The sequence below is a fragment of the Ochotona princeps genome, chromosome 28 (genome assembly GCF_030435755.1).
Source record: "Ochotona princeps isolate mOchPri1 chromosome 28, mOchPri1.hap1, whole genome shotgun sequence".
Classification (NCBI taxonomy): Eukaryota; Metazoa; Chordata; class Mammalia; order Lagomorpha; family Ochotonidae; genus Ochotona; species Ochotona princeps.
The window spans coordinates 25,289,251-25,312,923 of record NC_080859.1 but is presented as its reverse complement, the minus strand read 5'-3'; the positions used below and the strand labels follow the sequence as shown (position 1 = coordinate 25,312,923).

At 41.3% G+C, this 23,673-nt stretch overlaps 1 pseudogene; it reads right to left on the bottom strand.

Moving 5' to 3' along the window:
* Positions 1 to 19,197: 19,197 nt before the first annotated feature.
* LOC101521147 (olfactory receptor 7A17-like) lies at positions 19,198 to 20,142 on the bottom strand (annotated as a pseudogene).
* Between the last annotated feature and the right edge of the window lie 3,531 nt (positions 20,143 to 23,673).

The window sequence follows — 23,673 nt, the reverse complement described above, 5'->3', positions numbered from 1 at the left end:
GTTAAGACTTAGTTTGCAGAACCAAATTGTTTTGTAGATTTTAATTGTAGTGGGTTTGCAGCTCAGGATGAGTTTCTGATTTGACAACAGAAAAATACAAGCTTTCACTAGTCCTCTTAAATTTTAGTAAGAAGGTCCATCAAAATGTCTTAAAATGCGGGTGATAGTTTCACACATTTTTGTGTATGCATTTGCAAATTGGGAATCCTCCGAAGTTTGATTACCTCCTGTAAGTACGCGCTAAAATACTATTGCACCAGACATTTTGCACCATAACTAAGTTACATTTTATATGCACTTTCTTGCTTGCACTAAAGAACACTCCAAGTACATATTAAAGAGCAAAATGACAGAAAAAAAAGGTGTCCAAATGGCCAATCCTTGTTTGCAGAAAGGCAATAAAGACAAGAATAAAAGTCTGTTACCTGACAGCACACCAGGAGAGTGTGAAATTGCAGGAGACATGTAAGTGACTGGAAAGCCCTACGTGTACCCAACTCACAGATGATGCGATATCTGCCAAGCATGTGTCTTTGATAGAGCCCTTCTTACTGTATCATTAACATTGAGTCATCTGATAACACGGTGTGAGAGCAGAGAGAGGATTGTTAGACATGTGTGTTCAGCAGCTGCTCCCATCAGGATTTCCAAGCAGACATTTCCCCACACCAGGGCCTTTCCTGTCAGTACAGGCACAGTCAGTGATGAAATAGAGGAGGAGAGTTTTGACTCAGTCTATAGAAGCTGTCCCAGGCCTAGGGGGTTGTCACCCCCTCCAATTAAGTTTTGAATGGGGAACAACCAACCTCTCTCACACTGGAAAACTGCTATGATGTCACTGCAGTACATGTCCCTACACAAAGAAAATTGCTTTTCTGCTCCAACAGACCTCCAAATGCTGCAAAGTTGGCTCCATGTATTCTAGGCAGTTTAAGCCTCTCATTATCTCTGCGAGATGATCTTTTCAAGCCCTCATTTTTTTTTTATTAGCAATGATCATTGGCCTAGGAGATTCAACATTTTCCTGCTCTGTGATAATCACTGATATATGCATTCATAGTTAAGTATACGAGTCAACAACCCCAGAAATGTCTGGTGCATTAACTCAGGTCCTGAGTGACTCTAGAGAAAGCACTCTATGTCCATAGTCTGTGACTACTCCTGCTGTGTTCAGATTCACCTGCATGGGAACAGTGGGTACTGGATGCTGGTGACTGAAGCCTCTTCCAAGACACAGCAGAGAAAAAAGAGGGAAGCTCTGATCCCTGAGCCAGACTTGGGCAGCAAATGCCACAACCTGGCTGCTTCTAGCCCAAGGTTGCACAGTCTGAGGGACCCCAGCAGAGGAGCTGCTTACAGCTCCTGGCACCTGCTCATTAGGCAGCTCCCTGACATCTAGACACCTGCTGACCCAGAGGGACACTGGCCAGGACAAAAAGCAGATGATTCCCAAGAGACCCTGATGGACCCAGGTGAATCCTCTTTCTGTTTCTCCTCCTCTGGGGCAATCACATATTGCTGCCACTTAGTTCCTCAACTTAAAATATTTTTCTTTGTCAAACAAGCCAGTTCCCTAAAGGCAATCATCATGGTTTTCGCCTAACATGTCATAGTTAAAGTTTAGCACAAAAATAATGTAGAAATGGAAAGAGCATCTTGAGATTTGATTGTTGTTTCTACTCTTGAGAAATTGTGATTTCTCTAATTTTTTACTTGTTGAATATGAAGGTTAGTTGTATGCTAAGCCTATGGCTACTGGTAAATTTTTACACTATCCAATTATTTTATTTTAGAATATCAAATTTATTTTGCGTAAGTTATTTTACGTAAAACTAAGCAATATTCCATTAACCCCCAACAAATTTATGGCGTCAAATATTTACCACATTTGCTTCACACATTTTATATGATGGGCTTATTTGTGCTACTATTTTTTTTTATTATTTATTATTTTTAATTCATTAATTACATTGTATTATGTGACACAGTTTCATAGGTACTTGGGTTCTCCCCACCCCTCCCCAAATCCTCCCACCATGGTGAATTCCTCCACCTTGTTGCATAACCACAGCTCAAGTTCAGTTGAGATTCCCCCATTGCAAGCGTATACCAAACATAGAGTCCAGCATCTTATTGTCCAGTCAAGTTCAACGGCTTCTTAGGTATACCCTTTCTGGTCTGAAGACAGAGCCAGCAGAGTATCATCCCAGTCAATTGAAAGCTCCAACATACCATCAGCAAAAATTTCCATCATTATGGAATTAATTGACATAGTAATGAGTAACCAATATGTTAAAAGTAAATGCGAGTTCCTAGCCACCTTCTGTGACCACCTCACTTACATTTTAATTTTAGTTTATACACAACATATAACATTCATAACATAACATGTTATACATAACTTCATATCATCTTAAATTAAGGCAAACAAAATGCCCATCAACAAAGGATTGGATAAGAAAGCTATGGTTCATCTACTCCATGGAATACTACTCAGCTATTAAAAAAAACAAAATGCAGTTCTTTGTGGCCAAATGGGCCAAACTGGAAACCATAATGCTAAGGGAAATGAGCCAATCCCAAAAGGTTAAATACCACATGTGCTACTATTTAACAAGTAGCTTGCATTAGAATATGGTAGAGAGAATATAAATGGATCAGTGATTAAATGCAATGTCATCTCGAACATTTGGACAACCAGTTTCAGAAACCATTGCTCTTCGATTTCCTCAACCAAGTATCAAACTTATACGCTTTCTTCTTTTTTCAAAACATAGCACATATGTAAATTTGACACTCAGAATTTAAATTCATTCCAGGCTCTCAGCTGTAACTCCTCCCATGAAGAAGTTTAAATGGAAATCAAAGAAAATCAGTGCAAACACAACAATGTTAAAATCCAATGCTGTAGAAAATTTAGCCCTAGGTACTTTGCATGTTTTAAAATCTTCTTTTGTCCATGGCATCAAATAAATACATTTGAGTTTTTCATAAGAGTTGTATTTTTAGAGCAGTTTCAAATTTCTGGAGATCTGAAGTGCTGTTAGTCTATCCAATTCATCTTTTTTAACCACTTGAATTCTAAATAAACTGTGATCACCAATGAGAAATAAGAAAGGAAATTATTTTGTAAGATCAGGAAGGTATTTTTTCTGTGTGGAAGAGATGATAAAACACAAGGGTTAGAGTTTTAGAGAATAAAAGTAAAGATTTAGCATCAGATATTTTGAATGTTTGTAGCAGTTGGAGAGGAATAAAATAATTGGATGTGTTCATGAAGATGTGGAAAACAATGAAAGATATGTAGACAATGATTCAGATGGGAACATAGGGTTTTAACGTGATTTTTAAGCACAGGATCGATTATGACAGCACAAACTCATCTGTCTCAAAGTAGAACACATACTTGAGAAAGACTAGATTTGTGATAATTAAGAAATATCTCTCACACATTTTGACCTTTTTCATACTTCAGAATTAAACTTCTTTTGGAGATAGTTGTACATGAATTGAATTTATAACAAATACATGCATTCTTGTGTCAGTTTTCCAAATGATAATATCTGTCAAAATGACAGTAGAAAAATTACACCCAGCGTATCTTTACTGAAAACAACCAAAATACGCAGCAGGTGCACCAACACAAACTCTCCTGCGAGACCATTCCACAGCTGCAACCACTTTGCTCTTGGTCTGATACCAGACCGCTGTCCATGATGTTGGTAACGGTAGCATCTCCAAATAATATAGAACATAAACAGGTCCATGAAAAGGAAACGGAGCAGACACTGTTGAGTGTGTTTGCTGTGCCTGTGATGGACACCAGCCCAGGGAACTGAAATGGAAACAGCAAGGCCCAGTGAGAAATCACACATTTTGAATATTTAATCCCATAATCAGGGAAGACTATAAATTAGGGAAAGGCATGGGAGTGACTCATGTAAGGTGGAAAACTGAGGTCTCAGATGTCCCTGTGCAATATATTATGTGAATAACCTAGTCATCACATAGGGTCCAAATTTGGACTCCACATAATTACTTCTCAGTAAAAATAAGCACCACTTGATATCGTATATGTTAGCAGGCAGCATTAATTAAAGATCTACTGCTGTTCTGTGCCACATTAGGAATTGACAAATATTTCAGGTCCAGTCATTGAGAAAGAACGAATGAAAATATGTTCATACTAAGGAAAGTCAAAACCAAAAATGTGGAATGGTTAAATTGTACAAGGAGGTTGAAATTAGGAAGTGGGGGGGGGGGGCAGCATGGTGGCCTAGCAGCTAAAGTCCTCACCTTGAATGCAACGGAATCCCATATGGATACCAGTTCTAATCCCAGCAGATCCACTTCCCATCCAGTTCCCTGTGTGTGGCCTGGGAAAGCAGTCATGGATGGCCCAGGCCTTGGGACCCTGCACCCATGTGGGAGACCTGGAGAAAGTTCCTGGCTCCTAGATTTGGATTTGCACAGCATCAGATGTTTCGGTCACTTGCGGGGTGAATCATTGGACAGAAGATCTTCCTCTCTGTCTCTCCTCCTCTCTGTATACCTGACTTTGCAATATGATTTGGTATCATTGTGGGGACTTGGTAATGGCATTTCTGATTAGGCTTCGATTATTATTTTCCATAAGATTCCTGCACATATCATGTATAGTTTTAATAAGGAATTGCCAGTTCCACCTTGATAGCATAGCAGTTAAAGTTCTTGCTTTAAAAGTGCTGGGATCCCAAATGGGCATTGGTTCTAATCCTCGGCAGCTCCCCTTCCCAGCCAGCTCTTTGCTTGTGGCCTGGGAAAGCAGTCAAGGACGGCCCGAGGCCTTGGACCCTGCATCCACATAGGAGACCTGGAAGAAGTTCCTGGCTCCTGGCTCCAGATTTGCGCAGCACTAGCTGTTGCACTCACTTGGGGAGTGAATCATCGGACGGAAGATCTTCCTCTCTGTCTCTGCTCCTCTCTGTATATCTGACTTTGTAATGAAAATAAAATAAATCTTAAAAAAATAAGGAGTTACCTTATACTTGTGCAGTATAAACTGACTGCTGACCATATGCCCAGCACTGTCCGCAGAAAAAGAGTACCATGTACATATCTTCTGGTAATGGAGATATCATCTGAAAACCAGTGAACAGTATGATGGTAAAGAAATTAGGTAAAGCAATTCCAGGTGGATGATGCTGTGTTCTAGCTGATTGCTAGGTAGGGCTAGAAACAGCCTGCCCAGGCAGACAGAACCAGAACCAGGGGCACGTGCAGAAGTGAAGGATTGGCAGGAATAACCAAGTCACCTTTACACTTAATAGTTTTTGGAAAAGGATCAGGACCTTGAAATAAAACTCTTCCAAATACCCTTGATTAGTGAGTTGTGGTCTCACTGTTCTAAGTGTCACAGCCCTTTTCTCCTGGTCAGTGTATTTCTTTTCGTAGGGAACACCAGAGTGAGAAAAGTCTTTAGAGAGGTGGTTGCAAGTCGCACTTCAAGCAATATCTTATTCTAAAGCTAACAGGAGAAAGCATTTCTCTCAAGCAGAATTTCACAATTAACAGCTTCTCTGTCAGTCACTCTAACATCACTCATCAGCTGCTATCTTAATGGACATTTCTATTTAGCCTCATAGCCACAAACACAATAGCCGGTTCATCCAGTAGCCAAACTAACAGTGTCACCTCTTCATCTGAAACAGACTAACATGTCCCATTCGGTGACCTTGAGTTACAGCCCTGAGCACCCATTCTCTAAGATTCTATCCTGTGGTACATGCCGGGCTCTCAGATACAGCTGGAGGGGTCATGTGGATGGAGGGTCTCTGAAGCGAAGTGGGATTGTTCCCAGGGTGGCTGATGATGGAGGCTGAAGATTGAAGGTCACAGAGAACACAGTGGGATGGAGGGCAGCCCTGGCCCCCCGTCAGATCAAGACTCCAGGAGGAACTCTGGGTGGCATCAGGGCTGAGGATGCACTCTGTGAGAACGGGCAGCAGAGAGAGGATTTACAGTCCCGTCTGCTCATTAGGCCCATGACCCTCTTGGTGTCCCTGCCTCTAATCACCTGAATTTCCTGTGGGGATGCTGGTCCAGGAAGAAAGAAACCTTCCTGCTGATTCTGTGTTCCCAAGAGAATGTGTGGAAGTCAGGTGAGTCCAACATTGATTGCCCCTACTCTGGGAACTCTGCTGCATCTCAGAGGTTAAAGCTCTAAGGCAAACTCCTTCTTGGTTGATGTTTCCTCCCAAAGAACCTGCCCTGATTGCATCCTCAGTATTTGCAGTCTAGAGGTATGCTGGGTCCACTGCTCCTGATGTCGGCATAAGGTGGTCATTTCCCTCTTCTCAAAGGGGAAGAAGCTCTCTATTTGACTCAGAACCAGCAGCCCTGAGCATTCAGGAAGTAGAAACTGCATCAGCAGTTAAGAGCACTCATTGAGTTCCTCGTTATAAAGCATTTGCTAACATTTCTAGCATTTCTAGCATTTCTCAATTCATGAATAGTTTGAAACCTGCTATATAGTATGCAGATATACATTGTTTTATGAACAAATAGGGTAATTGATGTATCAATTACCTAAAGAGTTACCATTTACTAGCATTAGCAACCGACAGAAACTTGTGTTTTTTTAAATATATGATGCATTATTACTAACTTGTGGACCCCTCCTGTGATAAACCACTTAATTTACATTACAGTGAAGCGCTTAATGCCTCACCAAATAAAGTGAAGCAGCTAGAAGGTAAAAAAAAAATCTAGTTCAGTGCAAGAATAGACAAAGCTATAAACAATTATGAGGTGGGGAAGAATGACATGACCCCATGGACAGTCCATCTCCAAGTATTCACATTCATTGAAAAGATAGCAGTATGACTTTATTAAACCTTGCTTTTACATGTGCATAAACACAGATTGACAAACCATATTTGCAGCAACAGTCATGTCTTACACTATTGTTTTGTTTTTGTTTTTTTAATATTAACTCTAATATCTAAGCAGAACATGAAATATTTGTCTTTTAGTGCCCAGGTTATTTCAACAATGTCCTCTGGTTTCAGGCATTTTGTTGCAAAATATAAAACTTTGCTCTTCCTAATAGCTGAATAATATTCCACTGTGTCTTTTTACCACATCTGTTTTATTCAGTCATCTGATGATGAATGCTTTGCTTAATTCTCTATTTTGTCTGTTGTAAACAGCAGAATTCTAAGCATGACATCGCAGGAATATATTTGAGATAAGGTGCCCATGTCCTTTAGGGATGTATATCCTAACGTGGATTGCTGGATCACATGAAAAAAAATGTCTGTGAGATAGATACCTCATGTCTCTGATGAAGGATACATCAGACACTTAAGCCAATCCCAAAAGGATAAGTATCATATGTTTTCTCTAATATAAGACAGCTTCCATCCAAAATTCAAAATGCAATGATATAAATGAACAAAAATATCCACTTGTAATCTCACTAAGAATTTACCAGAGCAGAGTACCAGGCATCTACAAATCCATCTCCACTGCTGAGTCAAAGTAGGCAAGCTGAGCACTCCTGCACCCCACCGCCTGGCACCATGGTAACATATCCTAGCCTGGAGTTCCTCTGCTTCTCCACTTAGAATTTAAATAAGAAGGAGAAAGAAGAATGAAAAACTCACTTGATCACTTAGTAAATAGGAGATCTCACTCTCTCTGTCTCTCTCTAACTCTTTCTCTCTCACTCTTACAAATAAAAATGAAATAGATATTTAACATAAGCAAGTTATCCCTGGTTCGAAAACATGTATTTTGAAAATCTATGTGTAGTTGTGTTTTTGTATTTCTTTTTGTTTTCCCTCAGGTATACACATTTTCCTCAAAGTTTGGCACCCTGTATTTTAAATATTTTGACTTTTTTGATAAAGGAAACTGAGATAAAAATATTGAACTAATATTAGGCTATGTAAAAGGACCTCTGAAACAGCCACAGAAATCTAAAACTGAAATATGAGAACTGATTTAGTTAACTGCCAAAATAAAGGACAACAACTGTCCAGAAAGGAACACTCTCCTTATTTTGTGTCATATTTTTAAAGAAAAGATACAAAGAGACAAAAAGAGTGAGGGAAAGAGGGGGAGATTTTCCACCAGCTGGCTCACTCCCAAAGGGTCATGACAGCCGTGGCTAGACCTGCATGAAACCGCTTGATCTCTGCACCATCACTTCCTTGAAAGTACAGTGGTCTTCTCAATGCATGTCCCTAAGCGGTCACTCCTCTCCAGAATATGAATCCTGAAGTCCTCACTCAGCCTCACTTGTGCCATAGCCCATACCCCGTGTAAGTCCACATGTCAATTCTCCAAGTGTGCCACTATTGGGCAGCCCGAGAGCTTCACCCAGCACCATTGGCACCTGGGTGGCTCAGTCTGGAGTCAACTCTGCCACTGTTGGGTGAGTAGGGGCAAGATCACCCTGCGCAGACCCCCTGAAGTCTCCTGCTACTCCTGTCAGACATGAGGGAGGGAGGTTACTCTAGGCAGACCTAATCTGTTGTCTCTTCTGCCTCTGCTGGGTGAGCAGAGGTGATTGAGGTGCATGCCTGCTAAAGTTGCCTACTGCTCCTGTGGAACACTTGGATTCGGGGTGATTCCTCACAAAGTTTCTATCCCAGCACCAGGGAGAGCAACATAGAACTACACAAGTTTACAAATGGATGGGCATGTTCTTATGACTTTTGAACATTTTATTTTTAACATTTTTATGCATATAAAGAGAATAGGTTTCAGGTATTTCATAAATACAATTCTAAGAAGTTAGTCATACTTCCCTGCCACCATCTCACCTTCTTCCTTCCTTTTTCACTTGAATTTTTTTGCAGTAATGTAATTTCAAGGTTTTAATCATAGTCATAATGACAAGTAAAAAGCAGAAAGTCTACTATACAGGAGTATTGACAAGAGTTAATAAACTAATCAAAATATAACATGCCAGTTTCATTCTTATACATAACAGGTTTTTTTTGTTTGTATTAAATATTAGCTCTCACATATGAGGAAAAGCATAAAATACATTTATTTTTCATGTAGCTGGAATAGGACATCTAAACTTTTTACTATAATCATTTTAATATGTAGGATATTTGAAAAATAAGCTACCAAGCTACAAAGGAGAACATTGAATAGTGCCATATGATATTTGACAAGGATTTATATTCATGAGTGATGTGTAAAATTCAGTTCTACACATTTATTCTCGTCGATTCAAGGAGCATGTGTAATGCTTATGCTAATTAAGATTCCCATCAACAATATGTGTGGTGTACATATACAATGCAATGCCAACCAGCCATCAAAAGAATGAAATCTTGTCTTTTTACAATAAATTCAATGCAACTGGAGACCATTACACATACTGAAATAGGCAAGTACAAAAAAGACTAGTTTATTTGGTAGCTAAAATAGAATTTAAAAAGTATAGCAATCCATTATAAAAAGTAGTATGGGAGGCATAAAAATACAAATGGAATTGAAAGTTTTTTTAGGACATAGACGATCACTTCATTAACATCCTTCTCTCCGTGAATTTGTTGAGTCCTTGTGTTTCTGGAAAAAGGCTGACAATAAATGTGGGAAAATGAAAAATATCAGAAAGAAAGTGTGTTGAGCTACAAGAGATAATACACAGGGCAATGCAATGGGTCAGTCATTTGCCGCATACACACAGAGAGTCTTAATAATAATAATAATAACTGAGACAGTTAACAAGCTCTGCTTCTTCCTCTAATAAATGAATCAGTGTGTCTGACACTGAGACTTGAGATATGAGGTCATTGACATCTATCGGCCCCAACACCATACAATTCAATGTGGTTTATGAGCTAATAATCTTGTCAGAACCTTCTTCATGTCTGCATTTCTCAGGCTGTAGATGAAGACATTGAGCATGGGTTTGACCACTGTGTACAACACAGAGGCTACTGCAGTTGAGACTGATTGTGCAGCAGCACTAGCACTGAAAAACACACCTATGCCTGTGGCATAAAATAGGGAGATGGCAGAGAAGTGAGAGGCACAGGTGGAAAAGGCCTTATACTTGCCCTGAGCTGATGAGATGGTGAGTAGGAATACAGGACTCCAGCCAGGGAACCTCCTCCCAGCAGCACAGATACAATATAAATCATGAGATCATTAAGAAACCTGTCAGAACAGGAGAGTTAGACCACCTGATTCAACTCACAGAAAAAGTGGGGGATATCCACGTGTGTGCAGAGGTTCAGGCTCAGATCTTTAAGATGTGTAACATGGCGTTCAGTACACTGATGACCCAGCACACCTGAATCAGCTGCACACAGAGAAGGGGGGTAATGATGACCGTGTAGCACAGAGGGTGACAGATGGCCACAAACCTGTCACAGGACATCATAGTCAGGAGAATGCCATCCAGGCCTCCACATAGCAGAAAGAAGAACATCTGTGTGATGCAGCCAGCACAGCTAATGGCTCTGCTGTGTGTCTGGATGTTCACCAGCCTTTTTGGGATGGTGGTGGAGGTGAAGCAGGCATCCATCAAGGACAAGCTGGTGAGGAAGAAGTACATGGGTGTGTGGAGGTGTGGGTCAGGGAGGATGGCCAGGACGATGAGCGGGTCCCCATTGACAGTGACCAGGTACATGGAGAGGAAGAGCCCAAAGATGAGAGGCTGCAGCGCTAGGTCCTCTGTGAACCCTAGGAGAAGGAATTCTGATAGCTGAGTTTGGTTTCTCAGTGTCTTGTGATACATATCACTACCAGGAACCAATAGTTCAACCTGAATCATGTTCATACAAAGTAGACTTAACTAACAGAGCAGAAATCCATAATCCATGTTTCTCCATTTAGAATGTGGCTCCCACAGCTGGAGATGGCTCTGTTTCCATTAGCCCTTCCCAGAGGGATCAATGAGTAAGAATTTCTTCCAACCCTCAGTCCTTTCCTAAAGAATCAAATAGTTCTCACATTTAAAGAACCACATGTCAAGTGGTTCTTTGACCACTTGACAAATATCTATTCATTAGTGATTACAAATGCATCATTGATTTTTCCAATTAAATTTATGAATAAAAAGCAGGAGAAGAAGAAATGTATAATATATGGTTTCATGTTTCTTAAGAGATTCTGGGATTCAATTATGATTATAAATAATAAGGTGACTTTAAGCCACGTGGTGCAACTGAAGGCAGATGTGGTATGACTTTGAGTAATGATTCAGTCATGTTGGCAATGATGAATCCCAATGAGTGTCACAGGATAAGAGCAGCTGAACATGGAGCAGGTTGGAATTATATCTAAAACTGAATTGCTAAGACTCAGTTTGCAGAACCAAGCCTGTGTTGATTTAATGACATTGAGTTTAAAACCGAGAATCTGTTACTGATTTTGATATCAGAAAACTACAGGCTTTCATGAGTCCTCTTAGATTTCACTAAGAGGGTCCATGACAATGTCTTGGCAAATACAGCTAACAAATTCACTTTTTGTAAAGTAGAGTTTTCCAAGTTCTGATGATCTTTCCTAAGTTTGGATTAAGATATTTTTTCACCAGACATTTTGGAACCTAATAATGTACCTTCTAAATTTATTATTCTTTGCACTGAATTACATTCAAGTACACATCAAAGGCTTCCATGGCAGAAAAGGAGCTAACACGATGGCCAATTTTTGTAAATAACAGGGCAATAAGGACAGGAATAAAACTCTCTTACCTGACAGCACTCCAGGAAAGTGCTGAAATTGCAGGAGAAAATGAGAGGTACAGGAAAACCTTGAGTGAATCCAACTCACAGGTGATGTAATGACTCTCAAGCAGGTGTCTTTGATAGAGCTCTTCTTACTGCATCATTAAGACAACATTGAGTCATGTGAGAATGCAGTAAGGGAAGACAGAAGACCCTGAGACCTGTGTGTTCCAGCAGCTGCTACTATCTGGATTTCCATGCAGACATTTCCCCTCTGCTGGTCCTTGCCTGTCAATACTGGGACAGTCAGTTACAGCAACTCTTCACTGCCTGAATGGGCAGGGTGGTGACTCAGCCTGTAGCAGTTATTCTAGGGCCAGGAGTTGTGATCACCCCTCCTCTAATCAGTTCAAATGTTGGGCAACCAGGTGCCTTCACACTACAAAACTGATACACCCTCACTCAATCCACCGCATGTCTCTCCACACAGGAAACTCCTCCTCTATTTCCCCAGATCTCCAAATGCTGCAAAGTTGGCCATGTGCACACTCAGCAACTTATGCCTCTCATTGTCTATTAGATTTTATCTATTCTTACCCTCATTTATAAATCAGCAATAATCATTGCCCTAGGAGATCCAACATTTTCCTGCCCTTTGATTATCAGGAATAAATGTGTTCATTAGGTAAGTATAACAGTCAACAATCCCGTACCTGTTTGGGGTGCTAGCTATGTTGGTTCAGCTCTTGCTTAATCCCAGGGATAGCCCTCTGTGGCCACAGCCCTGGGAACCCTACTATCATGACTGCCAGACTCACCTGCATGGGAACTGTAGGTGGAAAGTGTTTATGGATGCCCGAATTCCTCCCTGGATGGTGGATGCTGCAGACTGAAGCTCCTACCCAGGCACAGCAGAGGGAAGGAGGGAAGCACTGGTCCCTGAGCCAGACTCAGGACCCCAAGTGCAACAATAAGGCTGCTTCTAGCCCAAGGTTGCCCAGTCTGAGGGACCACAGCAGAGGAGCTATGAACAGTTCCTGGCACCTGCTCATTAGGCAGCTCGCTGACCTCTAAGCACCTTCTGGCCCCGAGGGACTCTGGCCATGACAGAAAGCCGTTTTCTTGCAGGTGTTTCTCAAGAGACCATGATGGACTCCGCTGAATCCTCTCTCTCTCCTGCTCTGCTGCAATTGCAAAAAGCTGCCATTTACACATGTTTGCCTTAATTTAAGATGATATGATGTTAAGCATAACATGTAATGTTATGGATATTATGTCATATGTAGTATATAAACTAAAATTGAACTGTGAATGGGGGGTCACAGAAAGTGGTTAAGAAATAGCATTTATTTTTAACATGTTGACTGCTCAATACCATGTCAATTAATTCCATAATGATGTTAAGTGCTGCAGATGGTATATCAGTGCTTTTATTTGACTGGGATGATACTCTGCTGACTCTGGCCTCAGACCAGAGAGGGTCTACCCAATAAGTAGTTGGACTTGACTGGACTATAAGATGTTGGACTCTATGCTTGGCAAATACTTGCAAAGAGGGAATTTCAACTGAACTTGAACTATGGTTATGCAACAAGGTGGAGGAGCCCACCATGGGGGGAGGGTGGAGGGAGAATCCCAGATTCTCTGTAATTACAACACAATGAAATCAATAAATAAATTTAATTAAAAAAAAGCTGCCATTTAGTTCCTCGCCTAAAAATGTTCTGCTTAGTGAGACAAGCCAGTACCCCTAAAAAAATTATCATGTGTTTCTCCTAGTAAGATGTAGTTGATATCAAATATAAACATCATGTAGGAAAGGAAAGAGCATCTTGAGATTTGATTGTTGTTTCTACTCCTGGGAAAATGCAATTTCTCTAAGTTTTTACTTGTTGAATACGATGGTTTGTGATGCACTAAGCTTGTGCCAAATAAGTTGTAGATAATGCTTTTTAACTGTAAGTTGCAATAATTCATTATATATTCATTATATATTTCAAATTAGAGCTATATTTTTTCAATACTTATATAGGATAATATATGAGGAGACGGAAAGGCAATTACCATGACTTGATTATTACACATTGTTCACACATATCAATTATCATATCATATATTTTAAATAAGTAGAAACATTTCCTGTAGTTTAAAATAAATGAATTTAATTACAGAAAAGTGTATTTAAAAATAAAATAAAATAAATAAAATCTTATAATATCCAGTTATTTCAGTTTAACATAATAAAATATTTTTATTTTAAATTATTTTGTTAACCAATACTCAATTAACCCCTGAAAACTTATCACTTCCTATATCTAGCCAAATGGGTTCCACATACACTTACATTATCGGCTTATTTGTGCTATTGCTTAACATTTGGCCTGCATTGAAATATGGTAGATAGAATGTAAATGGATCAATGATTCAATAAAATGTCATCTCTAATATTTGATCAACAAATTTCAGAAAGTCTAACTATTCATCTTGGATTTTCTCATTCAGGTATTGTATTATTGTATGTGTTTTTTGTTTACCAAACACAGGGCATAGGAAAGCTTGAGGGTATTCATTCTGAAAGTTTAGTTTATTTGGAGGCCTGCAATGTAGCTCATACCATGAATAAGGTCAAACAGAAATCAAAGAAAATCATGTCTGGCCCAGCGGCGTGGTTTAGCGGCTAAAGACCTCGCCTTGAACGCCCCAGGATCCCATATGCGTGCCAGTTCTAATCCTGGCAGCTCCACCCCCATCCAGCTCCCTGCTTGTGGCCTGGGAAAGCAGTCAAGGACGGCCCAAGACTTTGGGACCCTGCACCCGGTTGGAGACCTGGAAGAGGTTCCTGGTTCCTGACATTAGATCGGCATGCACCGGCCCATCGCGGCTCACTTGGGGAGTGAATCATCAGATGGAAGATCTTCCTCTCTGTCTTGCCACCTCTCTGTGTATCCGGCTTTTCAATAATAATTAATATTAAAAACAAACAAACAAACAAACAAAAAAAAACCCAAAAAAAATCAATGCCCACCCAATAGTTAAAATTTCAATATTGTAAAAAGCTTTGTCTTCTCCTTTTTTTCTTATTTTATTCATGTTTTTGTAAGTTTTCTATTTTTCTTCCCGTGGTTGATTTTATTTTATGGATTTTCATTTAAGAGGAAGTACAGAGTATATATTATGACTATCATACTGAGATCTGAAGGTACAATACATCATGCATCTCTACTTCCAAATGAAGGATTGATTCCCAATCAAGCTGTTAAATGTATCTTGAAAATAGGATGCTGGACCATGTGCCATTGTCCGACCTTACACTATTAGGACATGATTAAATAGCAGAATGATGGACTTATGAATTTTTTGAGGGACTATACTATTGTAATAGTTTAGGGGAAATCAGTGGGTGTGGGGAGCGGGGTGCCAAAGCCGCTCCCAGGAATAGGAAAGGCCATCACAGGATGGCGGCTGGCCCAGGGCCAGGAGGCAGGGTTGGTCTCACCAGCAGGTAAACAGGAAGTCACAGGGATAGGCTGATGCCCTCGTTGTGATTATGTTATTGCTACTGGCTTATCAGGTAGCACCAAGTCGACCCATGGGCAGAAGTGATTGGTGGAGAGCGGTATAAAAGCAGCCATTAAAAGCAATAAGAGGGACAGAATGAGAAGAATGGGGCAGCAGAGAGAGGTAGACAAGCTAAGATCTTTGGGGAGAAAAGCTAAGACCTACAGGAAAAAGCAGTGGAGAAAGAGTATAAAAGAAACAGCTTTTGGTAATAAGGTGTCTGGCTGCGGTTCCAGCTTATCCCAGACCCTCAAGAGTGTGCCACGTAGGTAGTGTCGCTGCAGGTTGGAGACAAATGGGGGCGATTTGTGTCATGAGATGGGGAATCTCAAAGCTTATGGAACTGTATCATAACATAATAATAAAGAAATCATGAATACGGGATAATTTATAAATAGAAAGAACTGCTTAGGATTTGATTCCTGCTTCTGCTCCCAGGAAACACTGACTTCTCTAATTTTTTACTTATTGAATAAGATGGTCGTTGATACACTAAATTGTAACTGCCCAGGAGAGTGAGAAAGTAATTTTGAAAACACTGAGGAATAAAGGATGGAAAGAATGAGGGGAACTGAGTTAGGGAAGGAAGGGAGCGTAGACAGGATGATGTCTTTGCAATTGCATCTGCCAAGTTTAATCAAAACTCACCAAGAGCTAAAAGCCAAAAGTATTACACACACATACACACACACACACACACACACACACACAGATTCATTGGGCAAGAATTTATTTTCTTTACGAAAGAAACAGAAGAATTTATACATCCCTAAAAGTGAAAATTACTCTCTATTTATTGAGTTACATTGAGGGTACACACATAATCATGGAACAAGTTGAATAATTTATGACTGAATTCCTCAAGTGGAATTCCACATGTATGCAGCTAGAACAAACAGAACACAACCTATTAATTTTCTCTGCACCAAGACAGGGTTAAGGTCTTATAACTGCAGTCATGGAGGCTACATATGATACACACACACACACACACACACGCGGGAACTTCAGAAAGTTCAATCAAGTAAAAGTGAAATTCAATGACAGGTTTTGGGGAACCTGCATTGTGACATTGTCCCCCCACATTGTAGCACCTGTTAAAGTCCCAATTGCTTTGCCTACATGCAACTACTGGCCAGTGCACATTGGAAGACTGGCAGAATTCTTTCCAAGACCTTGAATCATCCACACCCCTTGTGGGAGACACAGGTGAAATTTGTGGTTCTGGATTCAGCACTCAGCCACTGAGAACTTTTGGGGAGTGAACCAGCATAAGAGAGAACTCCCTCTCTGTCTGTATCTCCCTTCCTTTTGGTTAATCTGCCCCTCCAATCCTCAACTAAATCAGTTCAGTTAGTTCAGTCTTGGAACATGCAGGACCTGGGACCAGCACTGACACTGGCTGGAGTACGTCATGGCAATGTCACAGGTCTAATACAGGATGGAGGAAGAGACCATATCTCAGCACACTAATTCAGAAAGACAATCACCACAACCACACAGAGACCATCAGATGAAATTCAGAAGCATGACCAAGGACACACAGCTGACTTGAGAAGCAGTGGAGCCTGATCTTCAGCATGAGTCTTTATTGCACCATTCCACTTTCTCACAAGATACCACCTCAAACTTTGTTTTTATTGTTTGATGGTTCTTTTTGTACCAAAGGATAACATACAATAACCAAAGTGATCAGAACAGAACAGGGTCATCATCGTCTGGTGATTTTTATTGTGGCTTTGTTTCCCATGATGGAAGATAATATTTATAAATGATGTGTTGCTCAAGTTCACTTCTACTCTTCTACTACAAAGATGGGACATGTTGCAAGTCTTTGGGAAATCAGAAACATTAGAGAAACACACACACTGGAGCAAGAATGCACGAGATCCTGAAACACTGGAGGAGAGCCCAAGCTCTATGTGAGTTGATGTTGTTACAGGGATCCCTGAGCCTCATTGTGCAGTGGAACGGATGAGGTCCATGTGGCTCACTCAGCTTCTCCGTTCCTCTCCTGAAGTGGCTGTGCTGGACTCAGAAAGGGAGGGCTGTCTCCTCCATTGCAAGCAAGGAGGCAAAGTCAGAGATTTCTCTGGAACTTTCCAAGCAGGTGCAGAAAGAATATTCAAAGAAAAAGCACATTCACCAAACATTCACCCAGTCCCAGACCCCTACACCTGGACCACAAGACCCTTTCAGCACAAACTACTTGGACACAGGAGAGTAGAATACTATCACACACAAATTATCTGGGATGGAAAATTGTATTTCCTTTATTGAACATGTTTTCTGATTCCTACCTATTTAAAGAAAATCTCTTTGACTGACACTATTCTGGGCAATCAGACAGGGATGAGAATTTTTGGAATAACAGTCTCATTTTTGTGACTGACTGATATCTGAGAATGCAGATTGCATACTTGGTTTCCAGGGCAAGATTATACACTAGAAATAAACCAACTTAGTACTAACACACTACATTCTGGTACCAAAGTCTGGGCTGTTTGGGAGTAGGATACACACAGGAATGATAGACAAAGATCAGAGTTTCATCCTGCCCGAAGATTGCGTACATGGTATCCCATGACAGAGTAGGTGTCCACAGAACCTGATTCAGTGGTATCCACAGAAATCATTTAATGTAATGGAACTTAAGTGCATGCTATCCAAAAATACACTACTAAACTAAGAAGGAGAACATTGAATTGTGTCATAGGATGCTATTTGACAAGAAGTTGTATCCTGAGACTTGTGGACATCTCACTTCTGTACACTTAACCTCATGAAGTTCAAAAGACATGCATCATGGCTATACTAATGAAGATTCCCATCAACCATGCATGTGGTATGCACATATGATGCAATACCGCATAGCCATCAAAAACACAATGAAATCTTATCATCTTGCATTAAATTTTGTGTAACACAAGAGTATTATGCATACCAACATAGGCCAGTTCCACAAAACAAATTTATGTCATACTTAGAATACAAAAGGGCCTGGCATGAGATCCTAGTGCCCGCAGCATCACCTTGCATCCACTAGGATCCCATCCTGGCTGCCCCAATTCCCACCCAGCTCCTTAGTTGTATCCTGGGAAAGCAGTAGAGGACAGCCCAATGCCCTGGGACCCTGCAAGAAGGCTCCTGGCTCCTGGCTCTTGGCTTTGGATGGGCTCAGGTCTGGCCGTTGCGGCCACTTGGAAATGAAACAGCTGATGCAAGATCTTTCTTTCTGTATATTCTTCTTTTCATAAAGTGTGTTTCCAATGGGAAAAAAACCTTAAAAAATAGAATGCATCATTGAAGTATTGGTAGCATTTCAAGGTGCAAATGTATTTACCTAAGAAAGGGGTGGAAATCTGCTCCTATGGCATCTGGGATGGTCACCGTGTACAAGGACCTGAAATAGATCCAGGGCCCAGAAATTGAGACTCAAACACAATGACAAGACATCAAACACACAAATGCATTACACCCCACATAACTAGCACAAGGCATGGAAGTAGCAAAAGGCACGGGAATCAGGGTCATTAAATAAACTGGCTTTAGATGCTCGTGTGCTGCAAGTCTTGGAAATGAGCTAGCATTTCTTAAATTTATTCTGACATTAGGAGTATTGTTAACACATGACTGATTTTTCAGTTACAAGGCTCTACTCAGTAAAACAGACAAGAAGGGAAGCATGCTTAGAATATTCTCACAGTGCCAAAAGCCAAATGGGAGTTTCCAAATAGTTCTGATTCAATGTTAGGAAGTGATTTGGGGAAAATACCAGTGGTGGAGAATGGAGGAAGGTTAGTGAGTTCCTTGAGTGGTACCGAGAGTTTGAAATCAACATAATGGGAAATCCAGGATAGAAACAGAAGAGACAATTATGCTTTTGAAAGTGATTCCTCTAGTAAGGGTTTCTGGCTCTGAAGTTTTGATTCTTGCAATATTTGGCACTTCTTCAGCCCTAAGACACCTGATTGGTTGATGGCTTCCATCCAAAAGTTCCTTTCAGGGCCCTCTTGATGTCTTCATTTCTGAGACTGCAGATGAAGGGGTTCAGCATGCAGGTGACCACGGTGTACATCACCGAGGCTGTGGCTGTTGAGTGTGAGTTGTGTGCAGCCTCAGAACTGAGGTACACACCTAGTCCTGTGCCATAAAACAAGGAGACGACAGAGAGGTGACAGACACAGGTGGAAAATGCTTTATACTTGCCCTGAGCTGAGGTGATGGCACGGATGGCGGAGACAATTTTAGAGTAGCAGAACAGGATCCCGGCCAGGGACCCACATCCCATCAGCACAGACACAGCATAGATCGTCGGGTCATTGAGAAATGTGTCAGAACAGGTTCTGCGGACCACCTGGTCCAGCTCACAGAAAAAGTGTGGGATTTCTATGTCTGTGCAGAAAGACAGCCGTAAAAGCATTAAGCTGTGCAACAAGGCATGCATCAGACTAATGGTCCAGCAGACCAGAAGCAGCTGCACACAGAGTCCGGGGTTCATAATGACCATGTAGTGCAGGGGGTGAGAGAAGGCCACAACCGGTCATAGGCCATGACAACCAGGAGGCAGTTGTCCAATCCAATGAAAAGAAGGAAGAAGAACATCTGTGATGCAGCCTGCATAGCTGATGACTCTGCTCTGCATCTGGATGTTCACCAGCCTTTTTGGGATGGTGGTGGAGGTGAAGCAGATGTCCACCAAGGACAGGTTGGCGAGGAAGAAGTACATGGGCGTGTGGAGGTGGGATTCTGAGAGGATGGCCAGGATGATGAGCAGGTTCCCACTGACAATGACCAGGTACATGGAGAGGAAGAGCCCAAAGATGAGAGGCTGCAGTGCTGGGTCCTCTGTAAATCCCAGGAGAAATAGTTTTGACAAATGGGTATCATTGCCTGGTTCCATGTGATCAAAGCGACAACTAGAATGGGAACATAAAAACCTGATTGTGTTTTGCAGGTCACTATTCACACTGCTGATGTATAGAATCCATGCTGTACTGTCATAACGTGATATCAGTATTCTGGTGTGGTTCTGACTCATTTTCTGAGACTCTGTTCATTGAACAGTGTTTTCTTCTTCTCGCTGGCCAGATTTCATGTTCAGGCTCTGTCCTTCTTCTACCTGGGGAAGGTGCAGATAGTGGGTTAGGAAGTCTGTTTTTTGGTATCCATATGTGAGACCTGGATGGAACTCCCAACTGCTTGCTCTGGTCTGGAGCTGTTACTTACTGTCACTGATATTTGGGGAAGTGAGCCAGCAGACAATCATAATCTCTCTCTCTCTCTCCCCACACTGGCATTTGGGTGAGTGAGCTAGCAGTCTCTCTCTCTCTCTCTCTCTCTCTCTCTCTCTCTCTCTCTCTCTCTCTCTCATTTTCAAATACAGTCAGAACAAAGCAGGTACAATTTTTTTTACAACAGAAAATATGCTTCCTTTCATCTATATGCCTTGAGAGTTGTCACCCTGCCTTTCCCTTCTTTTTCATCCTTAATGTGCTGGCGTCCTTGTTCTGCCAGCACATCCACAGATTCCTTTCATTGCCATAAGAATGCACACTTCTGTTCTTCAGCACCATAAGCAAATGCAGTGCATGCTGCATGAAGCTGACTCATGCACACTCTATCTCTTTATGGATCGTGGACTGGCCTGTCCACCTGGGGACTGCAGCTGAGTGTCCTCAGCTCCCTCTCTGAGACTTTCCTACAGTGTCCACTGGGTTCTCAGACTCCCTGGGATGGGATTCCTGGAAGGAAGTGGGATTCCTCTCTGGGAGACTGATGACAGAGACTGAGGCCATTTCCTGGAAAGATAGTGGAGGTGATAAAGGACTCAGAACAACCAGAGCATCTCGATCCCCTTTCCAGCCATGCGGTGCACGCCTTTAGAGACAGAAGCCAGACAATGTTCACAGCTCTCCGCCTCTGCTTATCAGGCGCATCTTTGTCACTGTGTTCCCTCCCAATGGCACCCCATTTATCCTGTGGGATCACTGTTCCATGCAGAAAGGAATGTCCCTGCTCGTTCTGTGTTCCCCGGAGACCAAATTAGGAATGATATGAAACGAACGCCTGATTCTTCCTGCTCTGTGAATTCTGCTTCCCAGAGGGCACATCTCCTTGATGTTTATTTTTCTAAAGTTAACTGTTTCTGCAAGGACTAAGAGAAAAGAGAAAGTATTAAGTTCCCTATGGAACATAGTTTCTGATGTCTGCAAAGCATGTTCTTTGAGATGAGGAAAAAATGCAGTGGCTTCTTGGTGCAGCCAAGAAGACGTCATTGAGATGTCCACCACTCACAGTGAAGTCCCTGGGGTTAAGTCCAGATCCTGCTTCTAATCCAGGGCCTGCTGTGGCACATGGTCAGAGGAAGCAGGTGATGGTTTGAGTGGCTATGTCCCTGCCCCTCACCTGGGAGACCGACTGGATTCTGGGCTCTTGGTTCCGACTTTGCCAACCTTGGCCGCTGTTAGGATTCGGATTGAAACAGCATGTGGAAGATTTATCTTCCTTTCACATAGCCATTTAATTGATAATTCAATGCTAAAAAAAACCCATTTAATGAGAAAACAAGAAATTATAGGACAAATGGAAACATATCATTCAGTTCATCAGTATTAGGTACTTGTCAATTAGAAGAGATGCTCTTATTTGTAGATTTTCATCTTTATCCTACAGTTTATTGGGATGATGTAATGTTTGGGTGCGGGTATGTGTTGGTGTCATGATCTGATCATTAGCTTTTCCAGCACCCTAAACACTGATCATTTTTTCCACTTGGGATCTTTGGAATCCTCTCTCTTCTGACTATCAGGAAACACAGAGTTTGTTATTGTTAACTGTAGCCAACCAACTGAACCATAGACACTAGAACTTAGTCCTCATGTCCAGCTATGACCTCATGCCCATTGGGCAGCCTCTGCCCATTCTTCCCTCCCGCCCACTTCCCATGGCCTTTGCTAACCACTGCTGTACTGTTTACTTTTATGAAACCCACTTGATACAACTCTAGTTAGGATTGAGATTCAGGGGTTCTCTTTCTGTGTTGCCTCATTTCATTTATCACATGGTCCCACACAGGCATTGATGACGTCTGGTGAGAGTTCTTTTTAGGATTGAGCAGATTTTTATTTCATTTAATTTCAACATTTAGAAACCATTCATGCATTGATAGGAACATGAGGCTTGATTTCACAACTTGAGTATGATGCATAATACTTTCATGGACGTGGGAGCTCAGGGATCTCTTAGAAATCCAAGCTTCATTTTCTTTGGACATATATCCTGTAGAGATATTGTTTGTTGGGCCAATGTCAGATCAGTTTTATTTATATTTTCAAAAAAATCCTGGCTCTTCATTTCATTGTTTTTTTAAAATCTTCGTTAGTTTCAATGTCGCTTTCCCCTCTAATTTGAATGATTTCTTTACTCTGTGAAATTTGGTTTTGCTTTTTCTTCTGTTTCTAGTTCCTTGAGAGGAATTGATAGATCATTTACTTGATTCCTTTATTCTTGATGTACGCACCAGCAGCTGTGAGCTTTCCTCTTTACGTTGCGCTCTGGATCCCACAGTGATTGGTCTGCTCTGTTGTGATCTTCATGAATGTCTAGGAACTTTTTATTTTCCTTTTAATTTTTCTGTGACCCACTGTTCATTTGGGAGCACAGGACTCAGTCTCTGTGTGTTTGTATGCTTGTAGAGTTCCTTATGTTATCTATTTCAAGTCTCTTTGCCTTGCCAGAGGAAGTGGCGTATGGTGTGATTGTTATTATTTTTTTTGGCCTAACAGATGATCTACTTTAGAGGATGTGCCACGCACTGGTCGAAAAAATATGAAATGTGATATAGGTATCAGTTAGAGCCATTTGCTTAAGAGTATGAATTCGCTAAGATTTTTCTTAGTCTCAAATCCAAATGATTCTCCTGGAAATTATTATCTCCTTCATCCCTTCTACCAAGACCACCCAAAGTATCAGTTCTATTCTTTGTAGCATCAAAATCATCAAAATACTTTTCTTTTTTTTTTCTGGAAGATATACCTCAAACAACACTTCCCTTTAGGCAGACCAAAACAAGCCAGGAGCCAGAGGTCAGTCAGATCTTCTAGGGAGGGGTGTGGTGGTAAGAACTCCACATCTGCATCTATGGCTGATGCTCTGCCTGTGCACTGGTGTGATGCTCCAGTTAGAACCAGAGTCAGGCCTCTTCACTTGCATTCTGCTGGGGAATGCAGCTAGACTGGATAGCATCTCACCAGCTGCAGCTCATGCTCCTCTCTCAGGTTGTCCTGAAATGGTCCCCATCAACACCATCTTGTACCCAGGATGTCACCTACAGCAGCTTCCCATATGATATGCCTGTGGAAGCATCTTCTCTCAGCCATAAGCATTCCCATGGCAAAAAAAAAAAGTACATGGAACAGATGAACAGGGCTGG